The 26202-nt window shown below is 40.4% G+C and overlaps 1 protein-coding gene across 13 annotated transcripts in view; it reads left to right on the forward strand.

Moving 5' to 3' along the window:
- Positions 1–26202, forward strand: part of r3hdm2 (R3H domain containing 2) — a 200217-nt gene that overhangs the window by 72811 nt on the left and 101204 nt on the right. The window contains exons 1-2 of one of the 13 annotated variants that reach the window (XM_062971106.1): positions 5912–6221; positions 21982–22101. The exons of 10 other annotated variants lie outside the window; for them this stretch is intronic. The gene's annotated coding sequence lies outside the window, so the exon portion shown is untranslated. Of the gene's footprint in view, positions 1–5911; positions 6222–21981; positions 22102–26202 lie in introns of those variants that run through there. 2 more of the 13 variants (XM_008115075.3, XM_008115076.3) reach the window with 2 other exon arrangements.

The raw sequence follows: 26202 nt of genomic DNA on the forward strand, positions 1-26202 counted from the left end.
ATCAAGCACAGAGAAGGGATATATAGATCACAAGATTTATTTCCACTTCTTCCTAGGGAGCTTCAACCTTCTCTCCATGTGACATGGTCAGACTATGATACCTTCATCCATATCAGAACTATCAGATGACATCAAACAAGTGATGCCCTATGGCTTTCAAACAGTCAATGCAGTCTTCTTATGCATCTGAATGGGCCTCCTTTCTCTCCTAGCTTCTCACACAAATACATGTGACACATTTCATGTCTTTTTGAGCTAAAGACCTCTTCTATTTTGAAGGTCTATGTGATGGTTATCTCCCCTCATTCTAAGTCATAGAATGCCCCTGCATGGTCAGCACACCCAAATATAAGAGTTTTTAAAATTATATACACCTTCATCAACCTAATCTAAGGCCTCCTGCATATCTGGAGCCTTTTGTTGACTCTCAGTAAGTTATGGTGTGCTTCTTGGAACCCATGGTGTTCTGATCTCCTGGAAAACAGCTTTCCTTGTTGTCATCACCTCTGTTTGTAGAGCCAATGAATTGCCATTACTTAAGATGGACCTTATGATGTTGCTAGAGTTGCCATGAATCAAAGAGTTGGAAGAGATCACAAAGACCATGCAGTCTAAGCCCCTGCCATGCAAGAATACATAATTCCTGTCAGATGGCTATCCAGGAACCAAAGAGGTTTTCTGACTTCCTACCTACATGTGGTGGTTTTTAATCTTCGATTATTCTAAAGTTCTTTAGACAACCATTCCAGTTTCTTTAGACACCTCCATTTCCCCCTCCATATCGGAACTATTTCAAAACTGCCGTCAGTATCTCATTTTAAGATACTCCCACCCATTATGAACTCCCTACTTTTTTGGTATTCCTGACAATGGGATCACACCCAATATTTCCTTAAGTTTACGGAAGTCAGCTTTCTTAAAGTCTAGAAAATAATAATTTATTTCCTACCCGCTTTGCCTTGTGGCTTGAGGCAGGTTACAGAATAATTAAAACACATAAACATTGTAATAATACCACAAATACACATATTGCAATGTATTTTTTAAATTAAAATGCACATATTGCAATGTATGTTCCAATTTGTTGTTCCAACAAATATGAGGTAGCCGAAATGTTTTATTATTACTACATTTCTACTTTCTGAAGGTTTAGTCATCAGTTCCAAGAAGGCATCATCCAGGTCTTCATTATGAATTGGGGATCTGTAGTACATAATCATTATCCCCCCCTCCCCCAATTTTATCCAGACTCTCAATCTGACTACAGTCATTTAAAGAATAGATCTCAGTAGTAAGCATCCTTGATTTTTTTTGATGGTACTCACTTTTTTATCTGTTTTTCTGAAATGGGTTATTTCTCTACAGGCAACATGAAAACACATGCACATGCACACACATGCATGTACACACACAATGGACCCACCTGGTTTGTATTTTCATAGAGACAAGGTGATCTTCTCCATGTACATCTCTTTCATCCAAGGTGGCTTCTGCTTTCCTCTTTCCAGCTTTCTTTTCTGAAACTCTGCTTTGCAGCTAAATGGACAATGTTCCTGTTTCATTATAGACTGGATGCTTGGTCCTGAACCAGTGTCTTTTAGCTGGGCAGTTTTGTTGTTGGTTGTGGAATTACTAACTCTTAATTGAGTTTAGCTTGCCCATATATGTGAGCCACAAAGATCACTAAGAAAAAGAAAAGGTTGCCTAGCTGCAACTGTAGTTTTTTAACTGGTCATTTGTGAACTTACACAAAACACCACCCTCCCCTCTTCGTGCCATCCTTCTATCCGGACCTCCCAGTGACAGACTTGGAACTGGTTCTGGTCGAAATATATGTCTTATATGCATACCGGCTGTGTGTGTATCTGTGTTTTAACCAACAAAATACGGCTCTAGACCTTCCAAAGGTCTCTACACATGCACAAAATAATCCATATGTGTGAGTTGCCATGTGAGTAAGTAAATAAGTAAACCTTTATATACCGCTCTATCTCCCCGAAGGGACTTAGGGTGGTTTCCAACAATAAATAAAAACAACATACAGTACATAAACAGCATAAAACACATGATTAAACAGGGATAAAACCAATTACAACGAAAATAACAATAAGCAACAGTCACAACAACCTTCGATCAGGGAGATGGGGATCATTGATCAAATAGGTTAACGTAAACCGTATTCAGGAATAGATGGATCTTGTACATCATATTTCAGGGCCATAGGTCGGCACAGTAACCAGAATGCCGAAACCACCAGGTTTTCAGTTCCTTACGGAAGGTGGACAGAGTAGGGGCTTGCCTAATCTCCTTAGGGAGGGCATTCCAGAGCTGGTGGGCCATTACCGAGAAGGCCCACTCCCGTGTCCCCACCAATCGCACTTGGGACAGCGGTGGAAGTGAGAAGAGGGCATCCCCGGCAGATCTCAAAGCCTGCACCAGTTCATAGGGGGAGATGCGATCACGTATAGGGCTTTATAGGTCAATACCTGCTCCTTGAATTGGGCCTGGCAGTTTATCAGCAGCCAGTGGAGCTGCTTTTGTATGCTCCCTATAGCCAACCCCGGTTAGAAACCTGGCTGCTGACCTTTGAACCAGCTAGAATTTCCGGACCGTCTTTGCGGGCAGCCCCACGTAGAGAGCATTGCAGTAATCCAGTCTGGATGTAACCAAAGTGTGGACCACCATGGCCAAGTCAGACTTCTTGAAGAACCACATTTACAGCCTACTTCTTTTCCCTGTTGTTCTGGATGTTCAGAATCTATCCCCCTTGTTTTTAAACTTTCTAGAAAGCCCAAGTTCATTCTAAGCTTTAGAATTTAGGATTTTCCTTCTATAAGTACTGACTGTTTATTAAATAATAATAATAATAATAATAATAATAATAATAATAATAATAATAATAATAAAACTTTATTTATACCCCGCCACCATCTCCCCAACGGGGACTCGGGGCAGCTTATATGGGGCCATGCCCAGGACAATACAATATAACAAAATATAAAAAATTACATATCATAGTACAATTAACCAATACAATAGATAAAATATGCAGTACAACACAAAGTCAAGAAAGCAATATAACAAGGGCGGGCCGCATGAACACTAAGTTAAAAACTCGGGGTGAGAAAGGGATCAGAATAAAAACCTCGGGGGACAGGGACATCAGATAGTGAAACAGTCTAGAGGATAAATGTTGGGGGGAGTAACAAAAGAACAGTTACTCTCTGAAGGCACACCGGAATAGCCATGTTTTTAAATCTTTTCTAAAGGCTAAAAGGGTGGGGGCTTGCCTAATTTCAATGGGCAGTGAGTTCCACAAACAGGGGGCCACAGCAGAAAAGGCCCTCTCCCTTGTTCCCACAAGGCGGGCCTGAGATATAGGCAGTGGCGACAGGAGGGCCTCCCCTGATGATCGGAGAGATCGGGCAGGTTTATGGTGGGAGATACGGTCACGAAGGTAGGTGGGTCCCAAACTGTTTAGGGCTTTATAAATGATGGTCTGCACCTTGAATTGGGACCGGAAGATTTCTTATACGTCTCTCTTACATTTCTTATACGTCTCTCTTACATCTTGATTTGTTAAGACACCTCCCATTTCTCATCCATTGCTACATTATCATTGTTTGCAACTATGCATTTAGTTTCTCGCCTTTAAGAACCCCCCTTGCATCATGAACCCTTTCAGCATTTTGATGATGGTATCTCATCCGCTGTTTCCCTAACCTTGCAGAAATCAGCTTTCCTGAAATCCAAAGTCTGTGCCTGACTATGTTTGGCTTACTCTTTATCTGTATAAGAAATTCCAAGAAAACATGGTAATTCCCAATCAAGTATGCCACAATTTTCATCTAGTGGATAAGTTTAGTTCTGTTGTTTAGAATCAAATCCAAAATAATTGATCACCTTGTTGCCCCTTATGGATAATACAGTGGTTCCCAACCTTTTTTGACCAGGGACCACTTTGACCAGGGACCACTCTCCAACATTAGTACCAAAAAGGTTACGAATCACTTTAGATTTGGTTTGGTTATTTGGGGGTGCTGATTCAGAAAACTGCATTGGATAGGCCACACCACTTCTAATTTCTGATAACAGAACATATTCTACCCAGTAGTCACCATCTACTCGTCCACAGAAAACCATATTTAATAATCTAGAGCTGATGTGGTCTATCCAATGCAATTTTCTGAATCAGCACCTCAAATAACCCCAGGAACAGGCCTCAAAACAAAGACACCATGGCGCCCCAGCTTCCAGGCACCACATGGAATGGCTCTGCTCAGGGGGAAGGAGGAGGAGGAGAAACAGCAGTCAGGAGGCTTGTTGTCGCACCTTTCGTGGGTAGTCAGCCTTCTTCTCCCTACATCCCTGTTGCCTCAGCACTGTAAGAGGGTTTTGTGAGACTAGTTGCTCTCGTTCCAACGGTGTACTAACTGCGAGGCCGTGGACCATATTTTAGTTCTTGAGGACCATTGGTGGTCCACGAACCACAGATTGGAACCACTGGGATAATAAAAGGCAAACTGGATTTGATTAAATCTATATAATTGTGGTATATTTACCTGCAAATATCATGATAGCGACTACTACTGTTACATTTCTCTTTTTTGAATATTCATTTGTTTTAGAAATGTATCATCCAAAAGTTTATTCTGCTAGAGAGCATAAATCCCACAATTGTGTCGCTATAGTTTCCTTGATATTTTTTTACCCAGATGCTCCCAATTTATTTTCATTTCCCTCAGTTATGGATTTTGCCATAGGTATACATATCTTTGATGTCTAACACTCCTCCTCTCGTCTTTCCTGTTTGATCTATTTCTTTGAAATGGGATATATGCCTCCATGACTACATTATTATCAAGATACGTATTCCACCAAGGTTTGGTGATACATGTTAAATCATATTAGCCTTCTGGTGTTAAGATTTCAATTTTATCTTATTTCCCATGCAAACAAGACCCCAAACAGCACAGCCAAACAATAAACCCTGATCCTGTAAACACAAGATCATATCTTTCTTTTTCTTTAGCGATTGAGCTCAAGAGACTGAGGCACAAGCTATATAGAGCTAGCAGCTGCCAGCTGCGCCCCCAACCAGGTCAGTGACTTCTGAAGAGCTCCTCCCAAATCATGTGGTCAGGAAGAATACACTGCTATAAACAAATAAAAACACAAGCCTCTAAACAACAGAGTTAAACAACCAACCTTGGCCCCAAAACCACAAGCTCATCTTCTTCTGTCTCCTCAGAGACAGTAATGTCCTGTGAAACATAAATATTGTACATAGTCTTTATATAGTGTTACTTTGGAACAATTAAAAAGATAATGCATTGGTTCTAAACTATATGGTTTGTGCTTAGATCCAGTGAAAATTAATCTGAAAAAGTAAATGTGACTAAAATACTTTTAGTTCACTGGTAATGAAGTACAAATAACATGAACTAATCTGACCCATTATATTAGTGCGAACTTGTTCAAGCCCATTATACTTGTTGTCTGTACCCTGCCGTTTAGGACCACAGAACAACAACCGTTTGCTGAACATATAGCAAGATGAAAGCATCATGCTCCCCACCCCCCACATGATCTGTCTTGTTGCTGCAGGGTAGATGAGCCCATTAAGTGGAAAGCTGGCATGCAAGTATTTGAAATGTAACATCAGGTGCATTTAAATAGCTCATTCACCTACACAGAGTCCTTATCAAACTGGGTTACATGCACCTGTCTTTGTCTTTCATCTGAGCACAGATTTATGGGAAATTATGCTCCTGTTTAAGTGGGGCGATCTCCTTGTTTTTGTCATCCTCCATGGAGGAAAGTGGGTTACTATGCCTTTAAATGCCTTTCCTCAGCCTTGCGGAGGCAGTTCAGCTCAAGTCTTTGAATGAGAGAGAGGAGGGGGTGTGGAAGTGGCCATTGGCAGCGCTCGCTCTAGATGCCAGCCCTTCAAACAGCTGGGGTCCACTTCATTCTGAGCTGCATGTCAGAGTAATTAGCTCACCGTGGTAGTGGAGAGTGGGCATCCACATTTTGCTTGAGGTTGGGGGCTGGGAAAAAGAGGGGCAGACAGGAATGACGGTGGGAAGAGGGAGGGAAAGAGAAAGGATTCCGCGAACCAAGGGCTCCTGTCAAAATGCCTCTGTTGACTCTTCATTGCATTGAGGTCTCAGTTAAGAAGGGGAAATAGATGACCTACTCAGAGTGCAGCTTCTACTGGGGTGAGTTTATTTTTAGAGCAAAGTAAGTCTCTGATGGGTTTGAAATGGTGTTGGGGAGGAGAAAGAGAAAAAGAAGGAGAAAGCAAGATAGATCTGTCAATTTTGCAAAGGACCTGTCCTTGTAATTTTATTCAGTTGCTCTTTAGCTGGAATGCCAGTGATGGGGGAACTTGCTTTATTATTGGTGTCTGTCTATCCCTCTTCAAATAGTTTATCTTCTGAATGGCACGGGATTCTCTCATTTTATGCCTTCTTTTCCCTCCTTCACCAGTTTTGCAGAGTCTCCAAGGCTCCTATGTCGTCAGTTTTTCTGTGATACATGCTGCTGCCGTGCATCCATCCTCCTAGAGGGAAGAAGGGAATCCCCGTAAACATACGCAGTAGCTTCGTTTGTGTCATTAAGGAGCTCTCCCTGCTGGACTCTACTGGGCAGATTTTGCAATCATTTTAACTCATGCTTGGTTTTGAGAATGAGAAACTAAGCATCCCACACTATTCTCATTCGTAAACCCTGCACTTTTGTTTGTGTGTGTTTGGTGTGTGTGGATTATTTGGAACCAAGGAAGAAGGATTTCTGCTCTTGTGTCAAAACAGCCAGTTGGTTAACTGGCTGGTTGTAGCCATTGAACACAATTGGATTAAACATAGTTGGATGCCTTTTGGTTTCCTTTCTTCCTTTACTTTGATGGTCAAGTTGGTTTTAATGCAGGCTGGGCTCTCCAGGAAGGATTTATCAGAGGCTTACTTAGGTCTGTTTCTCCCCCCCCCCCCTTTTTTTTTTTTTTTGTTTTAGATTGCTGGCTACATTCTTAAACTATGCTTGGCCAAAATCACCATATTAAGTGAACAGCTTGTGTGTGTTTTAATTAGAAGAATAGAGGTCCTATACATTCTTTTCAGAAGCCAAACTAAGTTAAGTTATAGGTTTTAGATGAGGAAGTAGAAAAAATTGAGTGCAACCTTGGTAAGTGGCATTGCCATGGGTGCTTTTTGTGTCTCTGCTGAATAGTAATTGCTTCAGCAAGTGGGTGTTTTTCAGTTTTGTCCTTGTGCTTATGAAACCAATATTCAGCAAAGGAAGGAAGTAGGAGTGGGTGGGCAAGTTTGCTGTTGGCTTTCCCTCCTGTCCTTTTCAAGCGTCATTCTTGGTGGATGGAGTCTTGAGTAGAGCTTCTTGCTCAGCTAAGAATTGGTTTCTTTTTGCTTGATTTCAGGCTAAGCATTTATTGATACATGTGTTAATTATGACTGTGACCAAGATTAACCTGATTAACTGTAAGACTGTGAATCACTTGTCTTCTGAAGTAGCTGAAATGTTTGAGAATGCAAAAGACCAAGAAGGGAGTAGAGGATTTCTGTTTGGGGTATTGTCTCGTTGAAACGGTTTAGCTAATAGTTACCCCAAGACTTGCAACCTTTTAAGCTGTCTTTGCCATTCAGTGAAAATTCATTTCTGTTGTGACCTCCTTCCTACCCACTCCACATCGTTTTTTGATCTCAGCTCATTTTCATCTTCACTAGGAGATAATCCTACCTGTTTTAGGAGAGCAGAAGTCAATGAAACGTTGGTCATGATTTGTTTGTGAGTGCTAAGATTGCTGAGCTTGTGAAAGGGATGCTGTGCAATTTGATCTTCCTCATTCAGATTTTGTTCTGGGTGACACAGACACTCAGACCTTTGAGAAGGAAAGAGTTAAGAGCTATTTTTATGCTTGGTATCATTTCTTTTCCATTCCGGAAACAGGCAGCTGACTCTGTATTTGCAAGTGGCTGCTGGCCCCTAAAGTTCCCCTTCCCCAATCTTTTTGTGGGGTTGGGGGTGGAGGGTAGAGGGAGAAATAAGGTTTCGGTGCTGTAAAGAATTGCACCAGGGAACAACTGTCTGTAGGTAAGGAAGGGTTAAAGGAATTCCAGCACTGTGTTGCGCATCTTCATATTACAGAGGAGGTGGGTAATTTTCATGCTAGATTTTCAGGAAATCCCCATGGTGGCCGGCAGCCCTAATCGTTGCCAGGAGACCAATCTTGACGTCACTGACAGCAGTTCCCTTCCGCTTGTGGTGGGTGCAGTTTAACAGCTTTCAAGGGGAAACAATAGCTGATGTGAAACTGGTAAATACTTCCCTTTTTGAAATAAGCCAATCATCCTTTTTTACTCTATTTAATGATCTTATTTTGCAGCTATGAAATTTTTGCAGCAAGAAAACAAAATTCTGGGTTTTATGAGGTTTTTTTTAATGTTGACGCTAGTCTGTGGCTAATGGCTAGATGGGAAGGGATTCTCTCAAGGATTTTACGTCATCAGTGGGAAAAGCCCTTGCTTTGTTTTGGTGCATCCCCCAAATAGGAGGAGCATGGAAATAGGTGGTGTGTGTATGTTGCGGGCAGAGGTGGGGGGGGGGGGGAGGAAAAAGCAATGAACCCTTTTATGATCTTCAGCAAACCTTGAAAATAAACCAAGAAAAGAGGAGGGAAGGGAGCATCCTAGTTTTCCCCTTATATAACCTCAGGGCGACAGGGGCGTGGGTGGATAAGAGAGAGAGAAGCAAGATATAAGGTAGCTATTTGCAGACTAACTGAAGTCTCTCATTATTTTGTATCCTGTATACCAGATTCCCCTGCACCCCTGTCACTTTTCTGTCAGAGTCTGGATAGTAAGAAAGAATAAAAGCAATATGTATTCCAGTGTGGTCTCAGGTGTCTTTTAATTTCCCAGTGCTCTAACCAGTCTCTGTAGAAAGAGATGATGGTTTACCTGCTTGTTGTGTTTTAATTACATTAGAGTCTTAAAGTTTACTATGTTAAGCATTGCACTGGAATCAATGTAGTTTCGTCTATTGTGCATTGGAAGGTCGGAGTTGCTGTGTCATTTTAACCAAAGTTCTGTCTTTCCTATCATTCTCTTTTGCTGTCGTCACTGCCCCCAGATCACAATCAGCTGGATGCCCTCGAATAATTCATAAAATGCCTCTTTCCAACAATGATGATTTTGTTATTTTTGATAGACGTTGTCCCTAGGACTGTCTGTATCTAAAATTAAATGCCAAATGTGGCCCCTTGCAATGTCTTGTGCTAAAATTGAAATCTGTTGGTCATCTTATGTCTTCATTGTAGCCTGACTGGCTTTCTGACGCTGGAGGCAGCTGTATAACCCTTTAAAGGTGACATTGACAAAAATTCTTACTCACTGTCTAATGATCATTAGTGATGAAAGGTATTGCCTGGAGCAGCTATCACAGTGAAGAACTTTTGAAATTCTCAGATTTGTTGTGACATCCAAGACTCAAAATGAGTGTGACTCCTAGCTCTCATCCTGTTATTTGCTGTGAATGACTATGTGCATTTACCATTTTGTATTTTGCTGGCAATTCCTCTTCTTTTTGCTCCCTGCTTCCAAAGGCTATCCATTCTGTAATGGAATCTTAAGATTCAAAAATATCTCCACTGGAGTATTTTATGTCAGGCAGCAGTTTGGACATCTGGTTGAATTGACTCAGGCAGTGCTGAAAGTGCTTCAAAAGTGTTCCCATTGGTCGCTGTTCTGAATACTGTCTCTGTATGTTGAAATATTTTGCTGTCTAGTTGTCCCCTTCATTGGATATTAGGCAGAATATTGTGATGGGATCTATGTTGATTGACAACCCTTCCTATTGAGTAGGGGCACTTTATGCCTTAAAACAAGCTTACAAACAGTCATTCGAAAGGCCCAACACACATGCCATATTTAATGGTAGCTCAGCAATGTACTTTTTTCATGTTCAGGATTTCAAAAATGGGAACAGGTTTGGTGATTAAGACCAGGAAACCATAATTAATGGTTACTTGGTTGCATTTGGTATGGTGGAATCTAACCTGGGTATACCTTCCTCAAAGGAAAATTCCATAATTAGTTCAGTTTGGTGGCTGTCAATTCTCTGTATCCACTAGAGATCACTAGTAAGCCTTTTCCTTCTCTTCTACCATTCCCAGTAGCATAGGATTTGATGAGAATGAAGTATACCTTTAATACAAAATGGTGGATACTGTCAAGTATGACATTGCTGCCCAGAAATCTATGCCTCAGTTGAGTAGATCTGGAAGAATTATTGCGTAAGGAGGGATATCCACTTATCTCATTCTTACATGGGAAACATGAAGATTTCTCCCCACTGGGCAAACTTATATGAGATTTAAAGTATTTTTTTGAATACTGTTTTGCATCATGTGCCTGTTTTATGAAAGGATTGCACATAAAGCAACATTTTGAACAGTTTTTTCTCCTATAATTCCCCCCCCCCCCTCTCTCAAAGCCCAGTTTTTTAGTACAAACAACTGACTTGGAGGGTAACAAAATCAGCCTGGCCCTAAACGATTAATTTTGATATTCAGTCGGGCCCATAACATATCATAATAGTTTTCTATCTAAGTGACTTCAAGAGGACATAAATGTTATTGTACTTGATCTTGGCTTGCTTCTCTCTTTGTCACATGAAAATCTATTCTGATGGAACAGTGCTGTGGGGTCCCAGATGTTTTGGCTTTCAATTCCCAGAAATCCTAACACCTAGTAAACTGGCTGGGATTTCTGGGAGTTATAGGCCAAAACACCTGGGGACCCACAGGTCGAGAACCACTGTGACGGAGGATTTGAAGGTGTTGAGTAATTTCTCTTGAGCTGGCCGTTTAAAAATGACCCAGACTTTAGCTGTAATTCAGCACATCTGGATGACATCTGATTGGGGAGAGGCTGATGTAGGACATTCTGTTTCACTGCCTAGGGCTAATAGTGATCCCCTTTTATCTAAGTGGCAAGCTGGGGGAATTATGGAGGGTCAGCAGCACTAGGAACACAGTCCAAAGACAGCTTCATGCATTTTTGTCCTCATGTTCCCCAGGATACTATTCCTGGACTCCCAGACAGCTGATGATAATATATGTACTCTTGACAGGGCTTGAAATGAGGATACCTTGAGGTTTATGGTTGCCCATCACAAAATGATAAATCTCTTTAGCTGCCAAAAATGTGGGTCATTGGAAAATGTATTGTTACAAGTAGAATTCACTGAAATTGCACTGACTGGAGCAAATTGATTCTCTGACAGAGCCCATTGGTATTGCCATCTATTATGTTTAATATATTTTTGTATTCCAGGAAAGGGGATTCTGTCCTATTGAAACTGAAACAGAGTAGTGGTCTATGGAGCAGAATACAAGCCACCAGCTTACAGCTTTGGTGATTTCCAAAGAGAGAAACTCAACTGTAGTCAATAAATACAAGTGTGGTACTAGACCCTGGCACATTGGAAAAAAGAAATTGCTCTCCCCCCCCCCTCCGCAAACAGTGTTGAAGAAGCGGTTGCATTACTGACCTTTGATTCCTGCTGCATATTTATGTTTCCTTTGGTTCTTGCCAATGTTCCTTTTTCCTTCTCCATTCATTAATTTAAGTGCACACAGGGGACCTAATAATACCTTCTTTATGTGATTTTTGGGGGGTATAGACAGTGATTCAAATAGAAGAAGGAGAGCTGGGGTTCTTTCAGATCTTTCTTTCAGATCCTTCTTAATTTATCTGTTTTCCCAACAATATTGTAAGTGACCATGAAACAAGACATGGACCAAAGTGTCTACTGCCTTCCCTTTCTAATGATATAATTGAATGGTTTCATGATAGAGAAGGATTTGTATAATCTATGCCTGCTATAGAAATGAGTCTACAGTGAACTGCTCCACTCCACAGGAAAATGGATATCACGTTTTGTGTTTCTCCCACTCCATTGAGTGCAAGCAGAAAGGTACAACAAGGAACTGATTGGAACCTTTTCTCATGCTGTGCTCATTCCTTGCCTGTATTTTTTCAGCATAAAAAAGAATTAAAATGTCTTCCTGTTTCCATTTGTATTTTATTATGGTCCTGTCTGCTATACTACATAATTCTACTGTGTTTCTAGACTACGGACCCATTTGCACTACATTCGCTCTTGTACGAACCTGCCTGGGCCCTGAGATCTTCAGGAGAGGCCCTTCTTTCAGTCCCACCTCCATCTCAAGCTTCATTGATGGGAACAAGCGAAAGGACCTTCTTGGTGGCTGCCCCTCGAATTTTGGAACTCCCTGCCCAGGGAAGCCAGAAAGGCCCCTTCCCTGCTGTCCTTTTGGTGGCAGGCTAAAACCTTTTTATTCAGGCAGGTGTTCGAAGAAGGATGTTTTTTAAGATCGTCAGGGGCTGCTATGATTTTATATTCTTTTGCTGATGTTTAATACTGTTTTAATACTTGTATATTTGTATATTTTAAGTTGTATTGCAAAGCTTTTAGTTGTGAGCCGCTTTTGAGTCTACGTATGAATAGAAAAAGTAGGATATAAATAAACATAATAATAATAATAATAATAATAATAATAATAATAATAATAATAATTATTATTATTATTATTATTATTTGAGTATTTCACCTTAAATGCCATGATTTCATACAGTGGAATCCTGGGAGAGGCATTTAGACTTCTCAACCAGAGAGATCTAGTGCATCACCAAACTACAAACCACAGGATCCCAATGCCTTGAATCTTGGTAGTTGAAATAGAATAAAAGTACTACAATTTCAGAAGTTCATTTACCATTTGACATAGATAAGTACAATTCCACAAACATTACTTCCATAGTTGTACCATGATAGACAGAGGATGTCCATTTAAGACGTCCTCTTAAATCCTGCACCTAGATCTCTCTGTTGTTCCTTTTTTCACATGTAACAGGAAACTTTTCTGTTAGGAGATTGCATACTGCACTTTGGCATGATGCTTCTACTGGTGTCTTCCAAATGCATGTGTCTCAGTCAATGTATGGGCCCAAATCAAGATTCCTCATTATTTCACATGTGCAAAGAACAAGAATATAACCTGAGCCCATCTGATCTTGTAAATTAAGTAGAGTCTGCCCTAGTCAACTCTGCTAGGTATTGTAGGATTGAACTAGCAAAACTATTCAGAGTACTTCTTGCCTAAGAAAACCTTATCAAAATCTGTAAGTCAGCAACTGGGTTAAAGACATATAGAGAGATAGATAGATACCCACAAGAAATAATAGTTTAAACTAACTGTCAACATATAGTTGCTATTTGCAGTGCTAATTAGAAGATATATATTGCAACTGGGTGTCAGAAGATCTATTCAATAGTAATGGTGTGTGGTTTCTCTTTGGTCATTCAAGCTATTACCATTCTAACAGCCGCTCCGGGAACTGTTGTTGAACTGAGTGTGAACTGTTTGTTGAGCCAAAGTAAAGTCTCTTCTGCAACAATATGTTGTTGGTGCAACGATACATGCAAGATGTTCCTGTAATAGCCAGATAAAAGCCATGCTTCGTTCAACTGTAATATATTAGAAGTAGTTTTGAATCTTTGTGCATTGAAGAAACCCCCCAAAATGTAGGATAAGTTTTAAACATTTTAAAGAGTTCAGTCTGGAGGGAAAAGAAATCCCAAAAAGTTGTCTATTATATCCAATGATTCTTAGTAGTGGTTCACAGTTTTTAAAGGGCAGGGAATGATTCACTGTGTGTATTTTCTTTATAAATGTGACTCCCAACAGTAGCTTACACATATTTAAGTTGTCTGGCTTGAGAGACAGAGAATCAAGCATAGGATCCAAATAGCCAAAAGGTTGCATACTGAATCAGTTCAGTTCAGACCAAAGATGAAATCTAATTTAGATATTGATTTCAAAGTTGCAAGAAAAAATTTTTTGGGTGTTGAGAGCCCCATTACTCATCTTCCCTTTAGATGATTAGACTGACCATTGACTGGAGTGGGTTCTTGAAAAAGCCTAGCATGAGGTTCTCAAGGTTTGCAAACCACTTTGATGCTCTGAAATCAATACATAGTAATGTATGTGACATGATGTAATATCTCTTGGGGAGACATTCCTTTCTGGCTCCCAGAAGTTAGTGACACTTTAAAAATTTTGAGGAGTGTTTCCGTGATTGTAATTTTGAGAAATGTTTCAGTTTAACCAACCATGGAAAGCTGCACAACCCTTGTTCCCTTTGTACTGTGTGATTTGCTTGATGGGTATCATAAATTTTCTGAAATAGTTTGAGTAACCTAGCTACTCAGTAAGTGTCCCTACTTGCCAATGGTGTGTGTGTGTGTGTGTGAGGGGGGGGGCTTCTTCATTGTCTCTGTGAATGCCTACCAGTGGGTTCTTCTAGAGCTCTCAAAATACTTTTTGGTGGTAGCTCCGCCCACCATCCCAATGGAATATAATGGGTGGGTGCCACCATTGCCTTGGTTCTTTTCTTTCTGCCATGTCAGTAGCAAGAGAAAGAACCTTCGCTCAATAGCATTGCTAGGTTTAGCTCCACTGCTTTAATTTGATAGTCCTTTTCAGTAATTAGGTTAGACAGTCTTTAGTACCCAATCTTTCTGCTATTGGGGCTTCCATCCAGCCCTGCTAATAAAGACTCTCTGTATATATTTCAGATTTCAGTATTAATGTCAAAAATAAATAGTATGATTTTACATCAGATATTCGAACAGTAAAGACAAATATCACTTAAGTAAAAGAAACATTAAATAACTAAAAAATAAAATAAGGTGTAATCACTAAACTCATCTGGGAATCTGCTGTTGCCAGTATTAAGAAAAACAGTATTAAAAAGATTAGGACTCTCTCTCTTTTGTGCTCCTGCGGGTCTCTCAAAATTCCTATCTATCCAGATCCTGAGATGCATGCTGCAATGTTATCCACATGGTTTAAACAATGCACAAGCTGTAATACCAAAATGCCTAACAACGATGGCCATTTATTTACATCATTTATATACCACCTTCCTCCCCTAGGGGACCCAAAGCGGTTTGCAACATACAATACAACAATGAACATAGTGTTGAAAATGGTCAAACCCATAGCATTTACAACTTCCCGAGTGAAAAACAGATTAAAACATCACAGTTAAAATCACACAATCTGAAAGTGTCATTCCAAAGTCAGTCCAATGTCAATTCTTCATTGCACATATTTCTGCTGCTTAGTCTGCCTTGGTGAGGCACATGTGGCCTTGGCCTGCAAGATTTGCCAGACCATCACACCAGCAGTCGGGGAAAAAAGGGAGCAACACCTGAAAGCAGCCCTCTATGAGACCATCCTAAAAGATCCTTCCTCCTCTACTGCTCCAGAAACTCCATCTACCAGGCTTCGTAGAACTGCTAAGGCCAGATCAGTTTATTCTCTCATTGCTCCAGCAGAGCTTCTATGGTCTCGTGGCTGTTGAAGTCATTGATCTCTGTTGACACAAATCACACCGCTCATGAGTGCCCAGAATGCCAGAAACACATAGACATAGACATAACATACACAAGTTCCTGCCCTCACACTCTGATAACCTCAGAGCCTGCTGCACATGAACCTAAGCTAGACAAAGAAAAGTAGGACCACAATGTCCAACCTCCTCCACCAATGCTATGTGCCTTCCCTCTCCAAAGATAACCCACTCCAATTCTCCTTCCCCAGAGGATGATGTCAGAGCCTTCAGAGACCTCATGTCGAGGCTAGCTGGTACCTTAAGTCTTCAAGTTAACCTGAACTCCCGGTGAATGATCCAGTGTTCGATGAGAATGATGCCCAAACCCCCATCACAGCAGTTTTACAATTTTTTCCCCGTCTGCTGCTGGTAAGGCCATTGCAGTAGGGGGACAAAGGCACATGGGCTTGAAGGAGAGTGCAGGCAGTTTTGCACGAACAAAGGGAGTCCATGGAGAGATATGGCAGATTCAACCACATCCCATATGAAGAAAGATTATGTATTTGTGGCGCCCCTGAAGTCGAAAATTTGAACCACACTTTGCATAATTGTAACTTATACGAAAAAGAAAGGAAACAATACTTATGGCCTTTTATTTGTAATAAAACAAGCTGGGACATAGCAGCCAAAACTACATTTTTATTGGCCAGTTATAACCCCATTGTGACAACAAAAGTGGCCCTGTATTTGCTTAAAGCTGCTAAAAGGAGATTGAAATACATAGATCAGATTGGGGTGCAGTGTAGGGGAGATGAGGATAGTTGATGCATACATCTATGGCTAAGCTACATTGGCACCAAGCTGGCAAATACCTGTATATTTTTATTTTATTTTAAGTGTACCAGATGTATGTTGTATTTCATGTTTGTATTGTCTGTGCTTGATAAGGCCAACTGGCTAATCAATAAATAGTTGTTGTTGTTGTTGTTGCAATGTTTTCTATCCTTCTATCCTTCTTTTTTTGTCCTGAGAAACTTTTTAAAAACTCAGAAAAATTGATTTTAGAACATGGGCAAGCAATCGTGAGAAGCCGTTGACATTTCAAACCTTCTTCTCCCATGGTAGTAGCAGCTCTAAGATTCTGATAAAACACCTGCACCCTCACATAGCAACAACTAGCAAAAGAACCAGCCACCCATCCTCGGGTTTTTGCACATACCTGGACAGTCAACTTTACCAGTTTTTTAATCCTTTTGAGGATCATAACAGATGGAAAAACAGCTGTTGTATGTAATTTCTAATCTGATTGAAATAGGAACCATAGAGAAAAGATTAGGTTTTCCCCTGACATTAAGTCCAGTCGTGTCCAATTATGGGGTTGGTGCTCATCTCCATTTCTAAGCTGAAGAGCCGGCGTTGTCCGTAGATACCTCCAAGGTCATGTGACCGGCATGATTGCATGGAGCACTGTTACCTTCCCGCCAGAGCAGTACCTATTGATCTACTCACGTTCACATGTTTTTGAACTGTTAGGTTGGCAGAAGCTGGGGCTAACAGCAGGAACTCACCCCGTTTCCTGGTTTCGAACCACCGACCTTTTGGTCATCAAGTTCCATAGCTCAGCAGTTTAACCCGCTGTGTCACGGAAGCTCCCTAGAGAAAATATTTTTGTTGTTTTCTAATGTTCTAATGTTAGTTAGGTGATTGAATGAATAGTGTGACTATAAAGGCCCCTGTCATCTGGAGTAGAGCAGGGGATGCACTCTCATTGCAGACGTGATCAACTTACTAATATGGGGAAAGACCCATATTTTTCTTGAAGCAAAGCATACTAAAACACAAATGAGATTGTCTGAATTGTGGGAACATTGCTCAAGCAAAGTAGTTGGATATCAATTAATAATGCTTTGTCTCAATATTCTTTTATCTATTTCTATTCTTCATTGGCACTTTACAGGGTTCATGTCTAGAATCCCTTACAAAAGTTTCTTTCTGAAATTCCTTTCCTGAAGAAACTCACTCTCGTTATCTTCCATTGCTGGACTGCCTTAGGGCCTTCACCATTACCTTTTAGTCAATCTGATTTCTCTTCAACTTACCGTGGCCATTTAACAGACATCAGACCTGTGTTACAAACTGCATTGTTTTCATATCCAACTGAGCAGTAAGACTCCTTAGTACATGTCCACTTCCCTCTGCAGATCTCCTGCAGGAGAGAAATTGTGTAGAACAATATGTGAAAAGAGCATAGCCTGGAAGCTTTACAGTTCATTCCTTGCTTAAAGCTGGAGGGGGGGGGGGGGTTAACATATCCCCATCCCTGTATGTGTTTGTGTCTTGAAGTTATGTACAGCCCCTGATTTTCCTTACTAACCAGTCCTGACTCTGCTTAGCTGCTTAGAATATATTGGATCTGAAACCTGCATTACATGTTATAGTCAGGATGGGGTTTAGCAATTCAGGCAATATCCCCCACCCCTATTGTAACATATAATGCAGGAGTGAAGAATGTGTAGCCTTTCAGATATGGTCATATTAATCAATAATAAGGAATGCTTAAAGTTTCAATTCAGTGACATCTAGAGTGCCACGTACTTTCATAATGCTTAATATAATGCCTGTATTACAAATGCAGCTTGCAGTTGAGGATAGCAATGTGTATTGAACAGTGCACAGTGGTGGATAGTGACCACTGGTTTCGACAATTGTGGCAAGTGGGCTTCAGAACATGCAGATTTCTATTTCTATCCAATGGCAAAAACTACCTGTTTCTCTAGATATTGCAACTTGTAATGGAGTGTCAAGATTCAAGTCCACTGCAAGCCTTATATTGATAGCTGTAGAGTGGTATTTGTTGCGCCATTGCTGGTTTTTAGCCAGATGAAGGAATTGCAGAAGATACCAGCTATGGAACTCGTTTGCACTTAGGAAAAAATCAGCGAAATGATATTTTTGGGTGAAGTTCATTAATTACTCTGAGCAATTAAAAGTCTATATTTGTTGTCTGCAGACTGCTTTCACCTACCCGCCTCCCCCCAACCCATCCCAGTATTTTACTCTACCCCTCGAATATACAATTTACCAGGTTTTTGCCAGCAGAAACCATGTTTTCTGTTGCCTTATATTTGGATGCATGTGTTCTGTGTCTGGGAGTTTTGACAAGAGAAGCTTCCTTCTAATTTTGAAACTTCATTGCACGACAAATATGTGCAGCATTTTCTTGGATTTTTTTTTTTAAAAAGCTTAGGAACATAGATGATGATGATTTTTAAAAACTTCTTGTCTTTTTGCTCATAGCAATATAGCCTGTTGCTATGGAGGCATGATTCAGATTGGCTGACCTAGAGGCCAATGAGCAAATAGAAGATAAGAACATTGTCATTTAACCTTGCAGGGTGTACTAATTCAGTAAGATGTGACATTAATGCCAGAATGTTGTGTTGAGTTGAACAACAGAAATACTTGAGGTAGCAGGAGAAGGTTGCTATGGTCTATGAGCTTTCTACCTCATGCTACTGAGAATTTTGGTTTGGAAAAAAGTGAAACAGAAATTATGTGCTTACCTACTCCTTCTTTGGCTGAACAGATGTTGAGAAAGGCTTTGCATTTTGCAGCCCAAATCAACTTTTAAAATTGCCATTTCCTTTCATCCTCAAGGCTTATTGAAGAGTATGACTTCTCCACTTTGTATTTCAGAGCAAATAGTAGCATTTTATTCAGTGGTTACTGCTTCTTTTACTTTCATGGTTCTTTAGAACAGAAGAAGGAATGTGATTTTAATGTCACTATTTTCTCTTCAGCTGGAAGGTAAAACAACTGTTCTTACAGATGTGTTAAATCAATCGCTAAACATTTATTTATTTATTTAGGGTATTTCTACCCCATCTTTCTCCACAATGCGGACCCAAGGGAGCTTCCATCCAGATGAGTGGGCCAGCAATGATTTCTCTGATCCAGGAGATATGTTATCTTGCAGAACAATAGCAATTTATTGAAAACCATTACTAGACTCTGAGAATAACAGCATGCATCTTTCATGTTATCTGCTTAGTTTTGAGCATTGAGGTCTAGTTTGGATCACACAGTGGTTGATAGATATTGGTTTAGGGAGACTTTGGTTTGGGAAGAAAGGCACACACTATTTGGCCATAGTGTAAATTATTTCCTTCTTTCTACATTATTTTAATTCTGATTCACAGCAATTGTCATTTTAGGGAAGTGTATCTTACTAGGAGATTGCCACTGTTGTTGTTGTTGTTGTTGTTGTTGTTGTTGTGTGCTTTCAAGCCATTTCTAACTTACGTCAACCCCAATCACATCTGATTTGGCCCAACATTCACATAAATGTTAAGGTCACTTCAGAAACATCTGTAGTCTCTTAGAATGGAGTTCTCCTTGAGGCATTGAAAGAAACTAACAGTTGCCTTGCGGAATGAAACAACAAATCCATGTGAATCAATCATTTTGTTCCCAGCATTAGATGTTCTAGGAAGTCCACAGTCAGGGCATAAAGTCATCCACATCGTCATCTTCTTTAAAGCTCACCTCTGCTTCTGCACCATTATTTCTAAACACCACAGCCTGCTTCTAGTTACACAGATGTCTCCTAAATATAAGTTGGTCATTGGTAACTAAGAATGGTAACTTGATCATTTTAGCATTTGGACAACTCCTGAGACCGTGGTTCAAATAACTTCTCAGCTATGGACACTCACTTCATACTATCATAGCTTCAGAGGAACACAAAGGCAAACACCATCTGAATGAATCTTGTGAAGAAAACTCAGTGAAAATGTGCTCAGCATGCTATTCAACAAAGAGCTACAGATGCAACAGAGGGAGTCTGGAAACCGAGAAGGGGGTTCCATTGACTTCGTGGCAACTATAAAACCTAAGATGATAGGCATTTTCTCTGCCTCCCTCCCTAATTCAAGTGCAGTGGAAGACACTTTGGGGGGGGGGGGGGAGGTGGCTGGCAATCTGTGCTGACGTATTTCTTGAGCTTTTCAAAGTAAACTGAAAAATCAACAACTTTTCTCTGCTGCTCCTAGTATCCCCCCCCCCCTTTTTCCCTGACCCAGATTTTCGTTGGTGTCTTCCCTGATGCTCTATCTACGTAATTTGTCTTATTTTCATGGGGAAAGTGATTGGCATTGCTTGTCTGTCCTAGTTGCCCACTTCCTTCTTCCTCCTGAGCCGTGTGAGCCTCTGCTTTCTCTGCAAGTCCTGTTTGCCACAGTGGATCATGTCATCCACCTCCTCATTCCCTCCCACACTTGTCCTGAGGGAGCAAAAGCTGATTCATTCACACAAAAAGGAAAACCTTCTGTGAAGGAGTCTTTTCCTTCCCTTTAATGAGAAGCTTCGGCGGAACATACAGTGCTACTGCTTTTAATTTGAGTGCTTGGAGGAATAATCCAGAGGTTATTCATTGTATGTTTGATAGCTGTAAACACACTGACAAGCCTCTTGTGAACGAGGAATGTATAGAATCGTTCCCATCAGCTCTCTCTCCCACCAGGGGCAGGAAGGAAATATTGGCTTTTTGCGTCACTAAAGACTAGGCAGAGCTACCAGCTCATGCACCGCTTCAGCTAGAGGTACTGAGTGGTGTGTGCTGGATATGTGTGTGTGTCACATTTAGATGAAATGAAGGTGACAAATGTTTGCTGTTCTGCCTTATTTATGTAAAATAATGAAGCCATGAGATAGCTGTTCTTTCCAGAACTGCACCTTCACTCTGAATTTATTGTTGTGTAATTCACTGAAAAGTATTGAAACTAAGTGTTATGAAAAGCTTCTTTGCTTTAAAATCCTTTGCATAGTTTGTGGCAGCAGCCCCCTCCTATCAACCCTGAAAAATCACTGTAATGTTATTCCAATGACATACTGATTTAGCAGCAATAAAACAAAATGAGGAGGAGAAGGTTTCTCTTTAGCAGAAGTAGTGAAGAACCAATGTTGTCTGTCTGTTCCAGTACCCAGTTCACACAGTGGTCATTCGGTTGCCTATGGGAAGTTTGCTAGCAGGATACGAATTGAACTGCATCTTCTTTCAGCCTGTGTTCCCCCTGGAAGCTGGTACAGAGAAACATACTACCTGTGGTACTTGAGAACATATATGTTGTGTCATGCTTGGTAAAAAGGAACCTAAGTACTCATGATGTTGGTGCATTGCCCTGCTTGCTTGGCTTAAGTCATCAGCAAGTCAGTTGTGGCCTGCATAGTATGTTCTGTCCCTTTATTGTTATACTAAAAGGTATTGACTGCATTCATTTCTAAGTAGAGTACCACCTTTCAATACATTCTCAATGGTAGGGACAGACTGCTTGAGGTCACAGATCCAAACCTCTTCCTTTGAATTTCCCCAATTAAAAATACACAGTACAAATCAAACTAATATTTGCCAGTTTTTCATAAATGTAGATTTACCGTACTTCTTCTTAGAGGCACTCCCAATTGTGTTCATTTATGCCAGATCCTCCCTGGAAATAGAAAGGTAGCATAGTAGAAGGAGTTAATTTTCTTTTTCGTTTGATAGGTTTCCATGTACATAGAATTTCTGGTTTGGTGGGACACTCAACAGTATGACTTCTCAGCTGCATCCTCTAGATGGAATCAGTAGGGAAGATGATTGGAACAAGTGCTCCAGCAAAAAAAGGTCATTCTCCACATTTAATTATATTTTGTTTTTCAAACAGTTCATTATTATTTTCAGATAAATGCAAAATTAAACAGTGCATTCACAGTTAGATTCTTGCAATTTCATCTGTTATGTTATAGAAGATAGGAATTAAGAGTTGATAGAAAGATAAAATACCAAGGCAATATATTTTTCATGAAAGGTGTCATTTTGATATGACAGTTATTTCCCAGCACAGTGAATAATAGTTGCTTGGTGTTCTGATGATGGAACTGTTTATCTGGAACAGGAAAGGGATTATGGGATTGGGAAGCACTTTTCTTTACCCTGGACTATTTGTGGTTGTCTCTTGACTTACAGTGACCCTATCCTATGTTTTCCTTGGCAGGATATATTCAAAGGATGTATGCAATTGCCTTTTCATAGGCTGAGAGAAATATATGATTTGCACAAGATCAACCAGCCAGTCTGGTTTGAACTGGGATTTGAACCCTTGTCTACCAGAGGTTTAGTCTATCACTTAACTATACTGTCTCTTTGGGGAGCCCCGGTGGCAAAGTGCATTTAAGCATTGAGCTGCAGACTGAAAGGTCCCAGGTTCAAGCCTCGGGAGCAGCGTGAGCGGCCGCTGTTAGCTCCAGATCCTGCCAACCTAGCAGTTCGAAAACATGCCAATGTGAGTAGATCAAAAGGTACCGCTCTGGCAGGAAGGTAATGGTGCTTCATGCAGTCATGTCGGCCACATGACCTTGGAGGTGTCTACGGACAACGCCGGCTCTTCGGCTTGGAAATGGAAATGAGCACCACACCCCAGAGTCTGACATGACTGGACTTAACGTCAGGGGAAACCTTTACCTTTACCTATACTGTCTCTTTAGAAAGATTTACCTTTTCAGAAGTAGATGCTCTTGCTGGTAGCAGAGGCAGAAAAATAATACCTTATCTCCCTTTTCCTATGGAGCAGTTGCTAAGCGAACAGGTACTGTTGATGTTGATGCTCCACAGATCATGTGCAGATTCGCTGGTCTTGTCTCTTTTGGCCATGCTTCCAGAGATGTAATAAGAATATCCCTTTGGGAAGAAAGTCCTTGTTGGATTTAGGGTGGGAAATACCAGCTTGCATGATTTATTATTGTCAGTCTGAGGAACAAAATGTCATTGAATGTTCTGTCAGATTTAAGAAATTTTCTTCTTTTTCTTCTGGATCTACTTTGTATGTTCCTTTTTTTCTAGTTTTTATTAAGGGGGGAATGTTAGTCTTTGAGGAAAGTCTCTGTCACACACTCATTGTGAAACATATTAAGACTGATGCCACTATGTGTTCTGTCACATATTATGCTATGTCTTGTTTTATATGGTTGCAAACCAACTTCTAAGTAGTGGTTAGAGAATGCTTCAGAAGTAATTGAAAGTCTGTCAAGTAAATCAGTACGCTGGCAATGCCAAGTATGTCATTAACTTCTCTCAGATATAATGAATGTGCTTTTGCCGCAGAGCCTGGCTGATTTACCATGAAGTTAAATGCAACAGAAACATGATTTGTGCAATTTAGCCATCTCTCCTACAGATTTTGCCTATAAAATACCCCAAGTTTGTTATGGGTCTTAATGTTATTTATGATAATGCCAAGGAGTCAAAATAACCCAGTACAGTAGACAGAGAGAGTTGAAAGCCTTTATTGGCACAAGAAGCTCTTTGTTAGCTGGCTGTATCTCTGTGATATGTGTCACCTAAGTGGGCATGCTCACCCTACCAAATGGACTGGCAGTCAGTCTCTGGGTGTGGGTGTCTCTTGGCATTTGTCGCAGAATCTGATCGTATCCTTTTTTGAAAAAAAGGAGAGGAAGGCAGCTGTTGGGAACATGGATTCTCTTCTTTTGCTCCACCAGACAGCATGGTCAAGAAAGTTCCCATGAGGATGATGGGGATTTTAGCCAAAAATGACCATCATCTTGGAGAAGCTCAATTTAGACATTCATGGTGAAAGCCGTCCCCTCTCAAAGTGTGCCATATGTCATCAAATTTCCATGCCAGTTTTAGGCAATTGCCAAGCGTGTTACTCTTTCCATTGACATTCTACACAGGCTTGGAATAGAAATGTGTTACTTGACCAAATGTTACCTGCATTTGTTTTAAATCCATTTAGGTTGGGTTTTCCACTGTCTGTAAAAAAAAAAAAAAACAGGATTATAAATCACTCCTAATTACTCACATGTAAAAAGGTGACTAAAACATCTTTAAGCTGTAACCAATCTGTCAAGTAAAAAGATGATACACAAGACATGGATGCTTATGGTTAGGGAATCATGGATTCAGAGTGAAATGGCTTTCAGTCTACCTCACTGATACAGACCAGACAGAATCATGATGCGCATCTTGCTGGATCAGACCCATATCAGCTGCTGAGAATTCTGGGAAGCTATGATGGCTTATTCATCCATTCCAGAGGTGGAAGTTGTATGGCTTCCCAAATGTTCTTGGACTGCAGTTGGGGCCATGGGAGCTTCAGTCTAGCAACATCTGGAGAACCACATATTCCTCCCCCTGTCTGGGGCTCCAAAAAAGGATAAAGGAATATTATCTGCAGGTGTCAAAGAGATGCCTTCTAATAATTGTCAATGTGTATCCTTCTGTCAGCTTTCATACTGCAAAGTCCTCAGGTTTTGAGGAACAGACAACTCATACATTAGATCTCTTACCCTCAAACCTTCAACTACAACCTAGGAAAAACCATGTGCATCTTTAAGAAAGAATGGGATATAACAAGAAGCTATTTGCTATCAGGCTGCAGTGAGATTGAGGAGCTGTATCTTTTCCACTCCTTTTAATTTGTGATTTTTAGTCTACTTTGCCTGTCGGTGAGGAGAAAACCTTAGATGAACCCAGTGTCCTCGGTCTGCTGCTCTGCAATGGCACACTGCCTAGAGACTTGCTTTTGGGATTTATGGCTGTCTTTTCACTTTATTTCAGAAACTAACCTATCAATGGAAGCAATAGAAACAAAATGGGGCTGAAATATTTATCTTATGTGAAGGAAGAAAATGTTCAATTTGTAAAATTGTTGAAAAATCATTTTTGGACATTGCTCCCCATATCTTGCAATGTGAGAATTAGTTGCCTTTCAGCTGAGACAATATGTAATATTGAACTGGGACTATTTCAAGTCTGGGTCTTGCAACAATGAGGCAACTGTAACAAAAGCAGTCAGTTTTTTGACTAGATGTTTATTTGTTGGCACTTTTCTTATTTCGATGTTGGAATTGTTATCAAAAGTGGTTTGGACATAATCTGGATGGGTTGGGGATGATTCAGGAGCACAGAGGCAGTACGTGACTATAGGCCAGCATGCTGCTAACAGTCATCTTCCTCAGATACTGGAGCTGCTTAGCATTTTGCTTGAATGCCTTCAGCTACATTGCCACCAAGATGAAAGCTGGAAATGTATTACTTTTTAAATCAAAATAACAGCAGTAACAGCAACAGTAGCAACAACTTGTTTTTCATTTATATTCTGCCTCTTAATAATGGGACTCAATGCAGTGTATACATTATTATAAACGAGTACAGATTAAAAACGTTACCAGAAACATGACTAAAAATATAAATGTAAACATTTAAAAAGATCCTTGGAATACATTGAAAAAGGATTAAAAAACAGACTCCAAGGTCTAGTACTTCTAGCCTTATCAGTGCAGGAATTGAGATCTAGCCTCTCCTGAGAGGTGGCTAACTTTTGCTTTAAAAACTACTAAAAAGGGTGGAGACCATGCATTTTTACCATTATCCAGTAATTATTAAGTTATATAATTACCCAGTCATTAAAAAATCTGGGACATTTAAAATGTTCATGATCCAATGAACCAGCACTACATATGTAATTGTTTTCTACATTGAAAAAATTACATGTGGCAGGAATAGAGAATATTTGCCTCTCTAAATGTTTTGGTCTTAAACTCCCACTGGTCCCACCCAGCATGACTACTGGGAAGGGTTAATAGGAACTGATGTTTGAGACATCTAGATTAGAGATGTTTGGGGCTGCCTAGTGCTTATTTGGAGACGTTGTTGTGTGCTTTCAAGTTGTTTCCGACTTAAAATTGCATTTCTTTACCCAAATTA

This window comes from Anolis carolinensis, chromosome 2 (assembly GCF_035594765.1).
Source record: "Anolis carolinensis isolate JA03-04 chromosome 2, rAnoCar3.1.pri, whole genome shotgun sequence".
In the NCBI taxonomy this organism is placed as follows: domain Eukaryota; kingdom Metazoa; phylum Chordata; class Lepidosauria; order Squamata; family Dactyloidae; genus Anolis; species Anolis carolinensis.